We start from the raw sequence: 14,048 nt of genomic DNA, 5'->3' as shown, positions 1-14,048 counted from the left end.
TGTAAACAGCCAGGTCATTTTATAAACGAGTGTGCAGTCCTGAAACATAACATAGCTACTGGTAAGACTAAAGAAAGACCACGTCCGCCAAGACAAGAACAAGTTTCACAGATTCCTCAGTCACAGAATGCACCACAGACAGTTACAGTACCGCAGCCTATTGCTGCAACACAGCACGTTACATCGCAGATGTACCAGTATGCACAGTCCGAGTATCCAGAGTACCAGCAGTATTCATGAAACAGCCTAGAGAGGGAGGTAGGCTTGCCTCTCATCGAGATACCTGTAGATCAAGAAGGTCCCTATGTTCACAGTCAAGTATTAGGGAAAGACAGAAAGTTTCTGATTGATACAGGGGCAAGTAGGACCACAATTAGTCACGCCGAAGTTCCAGGGGCTCCGCTCTCAGGCTCAAGAAATGTTTCCCTTGGATTTTCAGGAAAGCCAATAGTTAATGAGATATCTAAGCCAGTTACTCTAGAAGTAGGTCCATTGTCCCGTACTACTGATCTGTTACTTACTAAGTCATGTCCAGAAAATCTGTTAGGCATTAGGACACTGAAAGAGTTAGGTGCAGTCATTTGCTGTTCCCCAGAGGGAATACGTCTGTTCCTACGTGACTTTAAGGGTCACTATGTATTACGAGATTTTGATTCAAGATTGTCTAAAGTTCCACAGCATTTATGGGCGCAAGGTCCAACTGATGTAGGTTACATGCAAATCACACCCCATCGTGTGACTCTCAAGCCAGGTGTAGTGTTACCCCGAATCAGACAGTACAGATTGCCACCTGAGGCTGTAGCAGCCTTATCCAAAATTATTGACGAGCTCATTGTTCAAGGAGTAGTTGTAGAAACTGACTCCAATGTATGCAATTCTCCGATCATTCCAGTCATGAAACGTACCGATCCAAATGCACCCCCAGTATATCGATTAGTGATTGATTTACGAGAGCTTAATAAATGTATTATTCCTCAGTACCCAGTTGTTCCAGACATCTCTTCCCTGTTAACTGCTATTGATTCCGAAGCCATGTTTTTCACTGTCATTGACCTCAAGAATGCATTTTTCAGTGTTCCGATTCATCCAGACAGCCAGTTTCTTTTCGGATTCTGTTTAAATGGAAGGAGCTATATGTTTACACGCGCTCCTCAAGGTTTCACAGAAAGTCCTAGTATTTACAGTCAAGCACTTAAGAGACAACTAGACAATATTCACATGCCAACTGACACTGCCCTGCTCCAGTATGTCGATGATCTACTGATCACAGCCCGTTCTGAACGTGACTGCGAGCGAGCATCACTTACAGTCCTGTATTTCCTTGCCGAGATGGGGCACAAGGTGTCACCTTCGAAGCTTCAATTCTGTGTCCAGCAAGTGGTATACTTAGGACACTTACTGTCCAAGAGGGGTAGGCAGTTGACACCAGACCGTATCCAGTTAATAGCGAGTCTTCCCCAGCCCAGAACCCAGAAGGAGGTACGTGCCTTTATCGGCCTTACTTCTTATTGTAGACAATGGATTCCCCAGTATGCATTTCTAGCCAAGCCACTGATACAGTTAACGACACAGGAGGCAGCCGTATCGACTGTCCTCCCTTGGACATCTGAACACACACTTAGTTTCAACGAGTTAAAGAAAGCCCTATGTCAAGCTCCAGTTCTAGCTACACCGAACTACAGTAAGCCTTTTACACTTTTCGTTACTGAACGCGAAGGTACAGCATTATCTGTTCTCACACAAGATCAAGCAGGTCAATACAAGCCCTGTGCTTATTTTTCGAGCACACTAGATCCAGTCGCCCAGGCGTTGCCTGCGTGCCTCAAGTCAGTTGCAGCCACAGCACTAGCTATCAGACAAAGTGATTCCATAGTTTTAGGACATTCCCTGACAGTACAAGTCCCACATTCAGTAGAAGTTCTGTTAAACCGAACACAAACTCAGCACTTGACAATTGCACGTTTAACAGGTTATGAATTGACACTGTTCCAGCCACACATAGAAATTAGACGCTGCAACGTTCTGAATCCTGCTACACTGTTACCATCAGTTAATTCAAATCCAGACCCACATGACTGTGTGGAAGTAGTTAACATTACGACAAAGCCAAGACAAGACCTGACAGATATTCCGTTACCAGATCCCGACCTGACACTTTATGTGGATGGTTCATGTATGAGAACTAGTACAGGAGAACTAGTCGCAGCGTATGCAGTGACTACTGACACCGAAGTTATTGAAACACACCGTATTGACACCCTGTCTGCTCAAGCAGCAGAGCTAGTCGCTCTGACACAAGCCTGTATACATGCCAAGAACCTGAAAGTTAATGTTTACACAGACTCACGTTACGCATTCGGAGTCGTACACGACTTCGGAGTGCTCTGGCAGGAGAGAGGTTTCATGACTTCTCATGGAACCAAGATTCAGCATGGTCTCCTTATTCAAGCCCTGTTAGATGCCATACATTTACCGACATCCATTGCTATCATGAAATGCAAAGCACATACGAAAGTTACTGACATTATTTCTCAAGGTAATGATCTAGCAGATCGCACAGCCAAGCTTACAGCACAGACTCCAGACATTCCAGTTAACCTGACACATACTCCAGATCCGATTACATGCATGACAGTTAAGGACCCTACTCAAGATGTCATAGATATCCAGTTACATGCTACTCCCGATGAAATCAAGAAATGGTATGAACAAGGAGGGGTCCAGACAGATCAAGGATGGTTAACAAAGGGTAGAGCCACATGGTTTCTCCCCGACTCTATGGTTCAAGTCATTATTAATACCGCACATAGTCCAGCACATTTAGGAGAAAAAGCTATGTTAGACAGTATCCAGAACATTTGGTTCAACAAGCATTTACGAGCTGCAGCCAAACAGAAAGTCCGTACCTGTATGATATGTTGTCAGTTTAATCCAGGTAAAAGTGTCCCGGTGGAACAAGGTGGTTTCCAGCCCCCTGACCACCCTTTTGAGGTCCTCCAGATGGATTATATTCAGATGGAGCGATGTCGAGGTTTCAAGTATGTCCTTGTAGTAGTATGCGCTTTGTCCAGGTGGACAGAAGCATATCCAGTCCCAGATTACACAGCCGCGACCACTGCCAAGCAGTTGGTTCGTGAATTCTTCCCTAGATACGGACTCCCTAGAGTCGTATATTCTGATAATGGTCAGCCATTCTCCTCAGAGTTAATGAAGCACGTTTCCCTTTTGTTAGGGTACCAGTGGAAGTTCCATTGTGTACGCCATCCTGAAGCAGCCGGTCTCGTAGAGAGACATAATCAGACTCTGAAAATACGTATTGCCAAAGTCTGTAAAGAAAAAGGTGTGGACTGGCTAGTAGCTCTGCCAGTCGCTTTGTTTTATATGCGCATGGTCGCACATTCTAGATCAGGTCTGTCCCCGTATGAGGTCGTATTCGGCCGCCCCCCTAACATGTGGGGTACTCCTAGACCCCGAAGTATTACCGATGTTTCATGTAATATGCTGACAGATTACCTAGCTTCCTTGATGTCTGCCCTCAACTCATGTCGTTCACAGGTTGCTGCCGCCTTTCCAGACAATACCGAGGTGGCACCGCACGAGATCGTTCCAGGCTCCTTGGTGATGATCAGAAATTTTGACAGATCAAGTCCGCTGGAACCACGTTGGAAGGAGCCACGTCAGGTCCTCTTGACCACCCGTACTGCCGTCAAGTTGGAAGGCAGAAAAGGATGGATCCACCTTTCTCATATTAAACTTTTTAATGGATTGAAACCCGTTTCTAAAAACATTTCCCAGGATTCGAAAGATTGCCAGAACATTGTTTTAAAGGACTGTCCCGCAAAAGACATTATTACAACCCCTCCCTTGTTAGAGAAAACTCCGCAACAGGAGTATAAGTTAAAGCTCAGGTCTAGTAAAATAAGTCAGTCAGTTTGATTGTATAAGTCCTCCCCTAGGTGAAACGGTTAGACTGTTTCTGACATGTATAAAATAGACCCCCATAGTGAGAGAGTCAGTAATAACTCAATTCAATGTATCGTTTTTCTAAGTTTCGTATTATTCATCAGCATAATGATTTCCTGCACCAGCTATGCATTCTATCTGTATTTTCCAGTTCCTCATGTAAATATGTCTGCTAATGCTACAGTAGAGCACACGTTTAGTGATCTGCCTCCTCACGAATATTCTTACCGCCTTGCTATGCGCAACAACACATTTATCCGTATGTTACATTACTCACACCAGACCAGCAATGCCACTAATTGTTGGGTGTGTGGTCGACTCCCCCCTTTCCAGACACCGAAGGGAGTTCTGCCACTCTTTCCTTATCCATTCTCACACAATGGTTCGTGTGGAGCATGGTCCACGTTAACGTCATCCTCAACAGATATGTCTTTTCTTAACAGTACATGTTTTTCAGACAAGCAAGGTCTTCCCCACAGAACAGGGTTAGATCTAGAAAATGAAGTGTATAATTTAGGTAATTATTCGTCGAATTTCATGGTCCTGAATGTTCAGTCTGATACTACTCCAGACTTACCTGCTATTTCAGTACTACCTGTCAAAGGCGAATTATGTGTCCGTAGTTATGGTTCCATACATGTAGGTCATAGTGACTGTACTACTGTTATCCAGTATAGTGACAGTGGGAAATCTGTTTTCAAAGCTTCACGTCATTCTTATTTTATTTGTGGTCAAACTGCATATGTCCGTCTGCCCCTCGATTGGGAGGGAACCTGTTACATTGCCTTCCTACTGCCACCTGTTTTCCTAGCCCCATCTGATTATCACAGAAACACACATCTAGTACACATTAGACATAGAAGGGAGTCCCCAATTGTCGATTATACTGAAACTACTCTAGAACAGTATACAGATTTCAATAAAGGTTTCTTCTTCTTTGTAGGACCTGTCCAGAATAGTAAACTAATCCGTAGGTTAACAAGAACCCTTGAAGCTGTAGTAAATGAGACTGCCTCTGCTCTAGGTAACCTAACCGAAGAACAATCTGCTATGAGATTTGTCGTTTTGCAAAATCGTCTCGTCCTTGACGTCATACTGGCCGATAGGGGCGGGGCCTGTAGAGTCATCGGATCTAGTTGCTGCATTTTCATTCCAAATAACGCGCCGTCTGTTTATTCAGCTATAACCAGACTCCATAAAATTGCCCATCTGTTACACCAAGATCCAGGCACCTGGACATGGTCAGGTTGGTTCTGGAATATAATTTCCGCCTGGGGATGGAAAGTCCTGTCCTTTCTAGGTATTGCAGTAGCGATCATATTTAGCTGCTGCCTCTGTATACAATGTGGCCCTGCGATTTGCAGCATGTGTGCTACCTCTTGTATTCCTAGTCCCAAGCCCCGTTCTAAATCCCGTTCCAGGATAATTCGAGACGAGCAAATGGTACTGTATGAAATGATAGATGGTATCATGAAAATTGATGTTTCCTGATGGAAACGTAGTGACAAGGAGGGAATGTGGAAAAGTAAATTTTGCCATGTTCTGTGTCCCTACGCCTCATCCATCATATGTTATGTGTGCATGACCAATATGCATATGTTATTCCCCATGTCCGATTAATGACGCAATTACAGTTGTGTCCACCTCTGGTATGACATTTTCCAGTCCTCGTGAATACTACGAATATCAGGCCTATGTAAAGTAATGTTGCCACGTTTCTCAGTATGCACGTTATTCCATTATAAAGTCCCCGTTTCCAGGCCTCAAAAGGGCCCGGACATCAGATTCAGCTCCTGTCTCCTGAAAGCCTCGCTGAGGAGCGATACAGCCCCCACCTGTATCCTCGACCCTTCACTTACTTCCTGCCTCGCAGTGCCCGGTGCAGCTTGGCTCTGCCTCTGAGTCTGCCAAGAGTATGTTATGATTCCAGCTATCAGTTCAGTCCTTCTTCTCTGCATTCCTAAGCTACTGAACTGCATCAATAGTTTCCGTCATTGTCTAGCCTTCTCGGCTCTACGTTAGAGAAAATACTGTATTAATGGTCATTTAATATTCTTCATCACGCACTACATGTAGAATAATGCATGGTCCAGTCTTAGAATCAAGTTAGCTTTTCCCCTCATGACTCCTAGTTTATATCAACATGTTCCCTAAACATCAGATACCAGATAGGGTTTAGGTACATGTCGCTCCGACCCTCCAGACTTTAGTCTCTGCTCCTAGCACAGAGTTCGTAGCCCCCAGCTTCTCCTAGTAACACGTCATTGCCAGTTTTCGCGCACCATTAGGTTAGAGGTCCCGGCTCCTTAGGTAGCCCCCTCCAATGTTTCCGCCCATTCATGACATATTCTGTTACGTTTGCATCACATGTCTATGTATACTCCCAGTTACACCTACTTTTACTGTTATCTCTCGCGACTGCTACACGTCACGCCTTCTGCTCCACCCACTGCTACGCCTACTGCAATGTAATGCTATGTGTTTGCGCTATGTATATAAGTTGATGGATTGTTATTAAAAGTTAGCGCGCTCATCCCAGACCAAGCCCCAGCAGCTGCTGGGTCATCCTATGCAGGGTGTCCTGATCCTGTCCTTATGCTGTAATAAACCTGCAGAAACTCCTACTACCTCGAATCTTGACTCTTATTTTATTGAGCTATCTGTTATTCATTCATTCATCCAAAAATAGATCCGGTATTATTTATTTATATACCACAGTGGCCCCTGCAGGAGGATAATCAGCTTAACGGGCAATATGTGCAAGGTCCAGCATTGAAGTAGGTCCTCCAGCCCATTAGGCAAAAACTAGTGTTTGCGTATTTGGTTTTGCTGGAGGGGAGTAAGGATTTCTTCTCACAGTATCTTCATAAGGGGCCTGAATCCCTGCTGCCTCATTCATCGATAACAAAAGTAATGGATAATCAATGGAAGAGTGTGGATAAACACACCTTTCCTAGAATCTTGGCCAAGAGGTATCCATTGCAGGATTTTGCAGACAAATTCCTGCCATCCTTCAAGGTTCATTCTTTAATAGCAGGGATGACATCCCAAGGAACGTTTACTTCTGAAAACACTGCTCCTGCAGTTCGAATTGATAAAAGGATGGATTTGGGGTAAACCGTACCTTTGCCGCATCTAACTTTGCTATTAGGGCGGCTGCGTATTTTTCATATGACAATCAGTCACTAATAAAAGACTTTCAATACCTTGCGAAGTTAATGGATCAGGGTAAGGATATCACTGCTACATTAGCCGTCATGGAACAGCAGGTTAGTCTGTTAATCAGACATTTCCTTTGATTACCTGGGTTCACCTGTGTCCATTGCGGGTTCTTCCATAGCAGCCAGACACCAGTTTTGGTTGAGGTCGGGTAAAGTAGATGCATAGAAAGCATTATCAATGAAGATTCCTTTTTCTGGGGTAAAGCTGTTTGGTCCTCCTTTGGAAGAAAATATCAAGAAGTCGCAAGGGGATCGCAAGCTGAATGCACTCGAGAAGATGGTGTGAGAAAAAAATGTGGGCAATGAAAGAGCTTTTTGGGTAGCCAGGCAGGGTAAACCCAACCAGCCCTTTCGTGGTAGGGAAAGAGGCTCCCCCCTTCCACTGACAAATTCCGGTTTCAGCATGCATCTACCTCCTCTCAGCCCTTGACCAAATCCTGATTAAATAACTTAGGTGGTCACCCAAGTGGGAGGTTGGATTTCTCTCTTCTCCAAGGTTTGAGACGAGACAGTGACAGACCAGTGGGTACTTCTAGCGGTGAAAGCAGAGTTCCAGATTGGTTTTGTGAATTCCCCACTAGATCTTATTCAGGCTACCCCTTGTCCAGTAAATAGGGTAAGCAGACGAGCCTTACTATATGTAATTCAGAAGCTCCTGACAAAAGGGCCCATCATTCCTGTGCAGCATTCACAAAGAGGGAGGGGAGTGTGTTCTATTCTCTTTCTGGTGGAAAAACATTCCAGCAAACTCAGACCTTTGGTAGATCTGAAATGGTTGAACCAGTTCATACCCCATGTAAAGTTCAAAATGATGTTGCTTCAGAACAATCTTCCCTCAACCAGGGGGCTTTCTAGTATCATAGGATTTACAGAATAACTATCTGCATGTGTCCCGGTGCATCAGAATTCGCAGAGGTATCGCTGCTTTTGAGGACTGGGTAAAAATTATCAGTTCAAGGCAGAATAGCAGGTGAAGGAGGTTTGCTCTGTGTACAGGTTCATGGATTCTTGGGGAACCACAAGATGTCGTGTCTAACCCCGACGCAAGACCTGACTTTGATTGGGGTGCATTTCAGGACATTGGTGGGGAAGGTCTTCTTGCCAGTGGAATGGAAGTGGACTCTGGTGGCGGAAGTTCAGAGGTTACTAGCCCAGCTGTGTCCTCCAGCAAAACATTGGCTAATACTCCAGTTGCCTTACGTCTGCTTCCCTTATGGTGCTAAAAAACAGGAATGTGAGAAGGGTCAAAGGAGATATATTTAGAGACCTATCATCCCATCTCCAAAAACAGTCACTTAAATACCAAGGAGGATGAGAGGTCTAAAGTGGGTGGTAACACAAAAAAACTATGAGACAGGTGGATAGTAGAGTAGCAGTTGGCCGAGATATTCCCATCAAACCACCCTCTCTTGGCGGAATCTCATCATATGGGATATTCGTAAAGACACCTGACTCTACCGCCCAAACCATCAGCTAATGGTGCGGGAGTGGATGAAGATAGTACACTCATGCCAAACTGTTGCTCTTAAGGTGGTGATGGAAGTGTACGTGCAGTGCTATAGTGAAAAAATTAGAATTAGCGACTCAGACAGAAACATTTTATTTAAAGAAAGTCTGAGTGTTAATGTTAAAAACACGCCAGGTAGTTGGAACTAATGACTACACTATGGCGCTGTGCAGGTGGTCAACATGTTTCAGCCTAAAGGACGTCTCGTCAGGCTTTCGTCAGGACCAAGTTGGTAAGCTACTGCCACTGAAGTGTAATGCATATAATCTTGTTTATATTTTTTCAGGATTGTGAAAGAACATTTCTTCTTACGCATGGACATTGGGGCTCCAAGTTCATGGTAGTTTTTCGCATTTCAAAATATGTTTCACCTTCACTCTTTGTTTTGTAAATAACTTGCACTTCAGTGGCAGTAGCTTACCAACTTGGTCCTGACGAAAGCCTGACGAGACGTCCTGGCGTGACCATAGATGCCAGCAGGCAGGGCTCCGTGCAACCCCAGAGGATTTGTCCGTTATGGGGAAATGTCTGAGGGTCCAGTTTGATTGTTCTTCCAACTTCCGAGAACTGAAAACAGTTCAGTTGGGTCCCCTGGTGTTTGCCCCTTAATTGGTGAACCATCATGTACATGTCCGGTTAGAAAACAGGGTGGTCATGGGGTATGTGAATCACCAGTGGGGGCCGCATGGTGCAGTCCCTCAGTCAGCTGAATCAGGATATTTGCAGATGAGCAGAACAGGAGCTCTCGACTCTGCCTGTGATTTACTTACCCAGGATGGAGAACTGGGTAGCGGATAGGCTCAGTCGTTTGTTTCCTTTGATGAGTTCATTGTCCTTGATGATGGATGTGTTCCTGCAATTGAAGAGAAAGTTTGGGTTCCCAGGATAGACTTGTTCACCTCGGTGGAGAATGCCAAGCTGCCACGCTTCTGCATGATTATTTCTTGCCAGGCGGCCTGGCGGGTGGACGCACTGTCGTTTGCATGGCCGGTGGGCCTGTTGTATGCTTTTTCCCCAGTGTTGTTGATTCCCAAAGTGTTGTGGAAAATCAGGTTGGACAAGTCCTTTGTGGTTCTGGTAGTTCCAGGGTGACAAAGGGGCCTCTGGTTTCCTCTGTTGTTGGAATTGGCAGTTCAGTCACCTTGGGAGATTCCTTGTCAGACGTATCCCCTGATGGGTCCCCAGCTCCCAATCACCATGTTGCACGCAATGCACCTTCAGGCTTGGATGTTGAGAGGATGAGTCTGATGGCTAGATTGTGTTCTACAGTGTTGACTGATTTGACTCAACAATCTCACTGTCCTTCTACATTGAAGACTTATGCCAAGCATTGGGCACATTTTGGTGCATGGTGACTTAGGATGGGTTTGGTTCCTGATGAAGTGGAATCCATGAAAGTGCTGGATTTTTTCTGGTGGCTTTAAGTTGGGTTTGGCCACTTGCACTATTAGGGCTCAATGGGCAGCTCTTAAAAGAATTTAAGAGTCCGTTATTTGATCATCTGGAGCCACTGGTGTCCAGATTGTTTGAAATCCTTTTTTATTGAAAAGACCAAGGCCTATGGTGACAGACCCACCCTGGGATTTGCCTTTGGTATTACAAGCCAGGTAGTGCTGTTTGAGTTTCTAGAGTTTGTGATTTAAAATTCTTGACCCTTAAAGTAATGTTTTTGGTGGCCATCTCGTCTACCCCGAGGATTGATTAGTTGGGGTCTTTTCTAAGGTCTGAACCTTTTTTGCAGATGTTGGCAGATAAGGTGGTCTTTATGACTCACCCCACCTTTATCCCTAAGGTTGCCTTGTATTTTCACAGATCGGCGAAGGTGGTGCTCTCTGTGGGTTTTTCCTGATCCTCAGTCTGAGGAGGAGGTTTTGTTACTACATCTTTTAGATGTGAAATTGGCTTTATTGGTTTACCTTGCCAGGACAGAGAATTTAAGGAAAGTGGACAGCTTCTTTAGGACTTCTGGGTGGGTGAGGAATGGGTTGAAACCCCCAAACTCTACACTCAGTCTGTGGATTAAGCAGGTGATTCTGCCGGCTTATGAGTCTCAGGGCCAGCAGGTGAAGAACTGGTTTTAGGGGAGATCTACTAGATCCGTGTCTGCTTCTTGGGCTGCATTTAAGGGTTATCCATGGAGGAGATCTGCAATGCGGCCACATGGGCGACTTCTGGAATAAACCACGTACTGCAATTATGTCTTTGGTATGTGTTTTCATTGCCTTTGTAATTAATCTGATTCTGGCTTTATTATTGGCTCATTGCATAAATACTGTGACGAGGAAGATGGACGAGGAGGTAATGCCCCAGTTACTTACCAGTAATTTTCATTACTCTGAGTCCAGGCCTTCCTCGCCACTGTATAATTTCCCATCCCTCCCTGACCTGTTGTGAAAGGCTTCATTATCTGATTGGTGGCTTTTGGAAACAGTATGTGATTAGGGTGGACTTCCTTTGTCATGGCATATAGAGGGAAGGGGAAGTTCTTATTCTTATTTAGCATTTGTAAAGTGCATAGCTACCCTAGGGCATCCCAGCGCTAGCGGCTAGACAGTAGGGGGACATAGTTGAATTATAGGGCAGAGTGTTGGAATACCCAGGTCTTGAGAAGTTTTAGGAAGGGGAGATGACGAAATTCTGAGCGGAGGTGTAGGGGCATTGTGTTCCAGAGTTTGGCTACATTGTAGGAAAAAGATATTCCTCCTGTTCTTACCCTCCTGATTTTGGGGATGACTGCGAGGTTGAGATTGGCCGATCAAAGGTATTATCCGGGGCAGAAGGAGGTAATGAGGGAGCTGTTGATAGCAGGGCCATTTCCCCATAATGTCTTATGGGCTATACACAGAGCCTTCAATTTTACTTTTTCCAAAACTGGTATCCTGCCAGATTGGAAGTCTGCCATATTGGAGGGTTAGGAGGCTAGTATGCAAACTTTTTTAACTCTGGTGTTTCTGTAGGGAAACCAAAGCTCATTGTGTAAATAATGAGTGGAGGAAGACTGACCAGGAGGTAATGCTCCAGTTACTTACCGGTAATCTTTATTACTTCGAATCCAGGTCTTCCTCGCCACAGTATAGTGTTCCATCCCTCCCTGCCCTATTGTAAATGGCTTCATTATTTGGTTGATGGCTGTTGGAAACAGGATGTTATTAGGGTGGACTTCCTTTTTTATGGCATATAGGGGGAGGGGGAAGTATGCCATATTGGAGGGTTAGAAGGCTAGTATGCAAACTTTTTTTACTGGGGAGTTTCTGTAGGGAAACTAAAGCTCATTGCGTAAATAGTGTGGCGAGGAAGACCTGGATTTGGAGTAATGAAGATTACTGGTAAGTAACCGAAACATGATTTCAGATTCTGAAAAAGCAGCAACAAGAACTTCTATAATATTCTGATTACAAATCCTTTTTTTAAAACATAGCAATTCATCAACTGTTCGCTTAGAATAGTTGAGGCTGCTCTACAATTCTTCTGAAGCCATTTTGTCTTTGATTTGCTGTCTTGAATGTATATTTTGAGGAGGAGGAATTGCCAGTGTTTGTTGAATTTCCCAACGTGTTAACTGGTGTTTAGGTAAAATATTGTTTTTTGACAATCCTGTAGGATTTGAAGAACACATAAGGGAAACAGGCACAAAGCTTGACATTCAAGTGATTTTGTTTCTTTTAACTTTCAAAGGTGTCTTAGTGGCTGGATAATAGCACCTCCATTATATATACAACGAAGTTAATGGAGGAGAACCGTTTATTTAGAAGGGGGTGGGAAGGTTTGGCCCCAATCAAGAAATGCCAGAGGATGAAAATGATTCCAAAGTGGGTGAGACCCTCCAAATGAGTCCGGGTAAAGAGATAACTTATGGATTGAAAAAAGAAAAAACAAGTCATCATATACTGCTTCATTTTATGCATTTCATTGGTTTGAGACCTGCATAAACACTTAGGGCCTGATTACGAGTGAATACGTTATGTATCGCACCTGATAAATAACGATACCATAAAGTAGGTTATTTATCTAGTGCGATAAATAACACCGATTACATGTTCATTGGGAATAACATGCAGATTTTAGTATTTAATGTACCAAAATCTGCATGTTACTGTAAATACCATATTTTTCCCCTGTTACATTTCAGCAGGTTTAACCTGTTGAAATGCAAGGAAGTTGAGGTATTTAACGCATCTGATAATTATCGTATGCGTTAAATACCTTCAAAGTAGTTATTCGGACCCTTGAGTAAACACAACTTTACGCATGGGTCGGAATATTAAGAGCCACTCGTATTCAGGCTCTTATTCTCAAACTTTTGGGTCATGTAGGAGGGTAATATTTATTGCTTTTTAAGGGTGAGTCAATGGCGTTGAAGCATTTTTTGGCTGGTGACCAAGGTTTTGAATCAAATAATTTAATTGAAGTCTTTGGGCCGAATATTGCTTGTTTGTAATGGGATGAGATCAAGGAAGGTGACAGTCTCGAAATGAGGGTTAGTTTATAGGTATGCAAATGTATTCACAACAGTTCCATCCACAATCCCTGTCGAAATGTAGCATCAGTAGCAAAGTTAATCGTAGACCAATCAGAGGCTATTACAAATTGTAATAAAACCAGCATTGGCAAAGCCTGTAGGTCTGGCAATGCCCCCTCCCGCAGTCTTATAGCTTTGTTAATACTTGTTATGTCATGGTTTTTAGGTCTCGTGACCTTAAATGCGCGCAAGCGCATTGAGGAACGAGAATTCAAGTGCTCAAAATGCTCATGAAACCACCAGCTTTTTGCTGGCGTTTTCATGCAGTTCATGTGAACCACGTGTTCAAACATGAACGCGCATCAGCCTCCCTCCATTTGCCGCACAGCACATCAAAGGGCTTCGCCCAGCGTGCGCTCTGCTGCTTCTCGGCTTCTCCTCCCCTAACTTCCTTGCATTTCTCCTCCCCCTCCCCAGCCAGCTTCCCCCAGGCCGTGTTCCCTCATCCCTTGCACCCCCTCCAATGATCGCACGTCACGACCAGAAGATTTGTTTTTTTAGAACACGTATTTAGTTTACTATATAAACAAGTAAAAAATGTAAACAGATTGACCTGCATGACAAAACCAACTATTTCATCACACAGTTCAATGCACATATAATCAAATACCAGAGGCCAGAGTCATTCTTTGTATGCCAATCCAACTATGTTCAAAATAATACACCGCTAAGAGGTTTGTGCTCCAATTTTGATTGCATAGTTTGAAATTTCTCTAGGAACCATTTCAATCTTTCATGTCACTAGGCAACATTAAAATGCTTAACTGAACAAAATAGTCTTACAACTCTGAAACGTCTCATCAAACCGCCAGTCCAATCACACCACACACACTGAAAT

At 44.0% G+C, this 14,048-nt stretch overlaps 1 protein-coding gene across 1 annotated transcript in view; it reads left to right on the top strand.

Annotated features, from left to right (window-relative positions):
* TDRP (testis development related protein) overlaps window positions 1-14,048 on the top strand; it is a 467,895-nt gene that overhangs the window by 99,686 nt on the left and 354,161 nt on the right. The window lies entirely within an intron of this gene.

The sequence above is a fragment of the Lissotriton helveticus genome, chromosome 6 (genome assembly GCF_964261635.1).
Source record: "Lissotriton helveticus chromosome 6, aLisHel1.1, whole genome shotgun sequence".
Lineage (NCBI taxonomy): Eukaryota > Metazoa > Chordata > Amphibia > Caudata > Salamandridae > Lissotriton > Lissotriton helveticus.
Note: the sequence above shows the minus strand (reverse complement) of the source record. Positions and strands in the feature narration are given on the sequence as shown.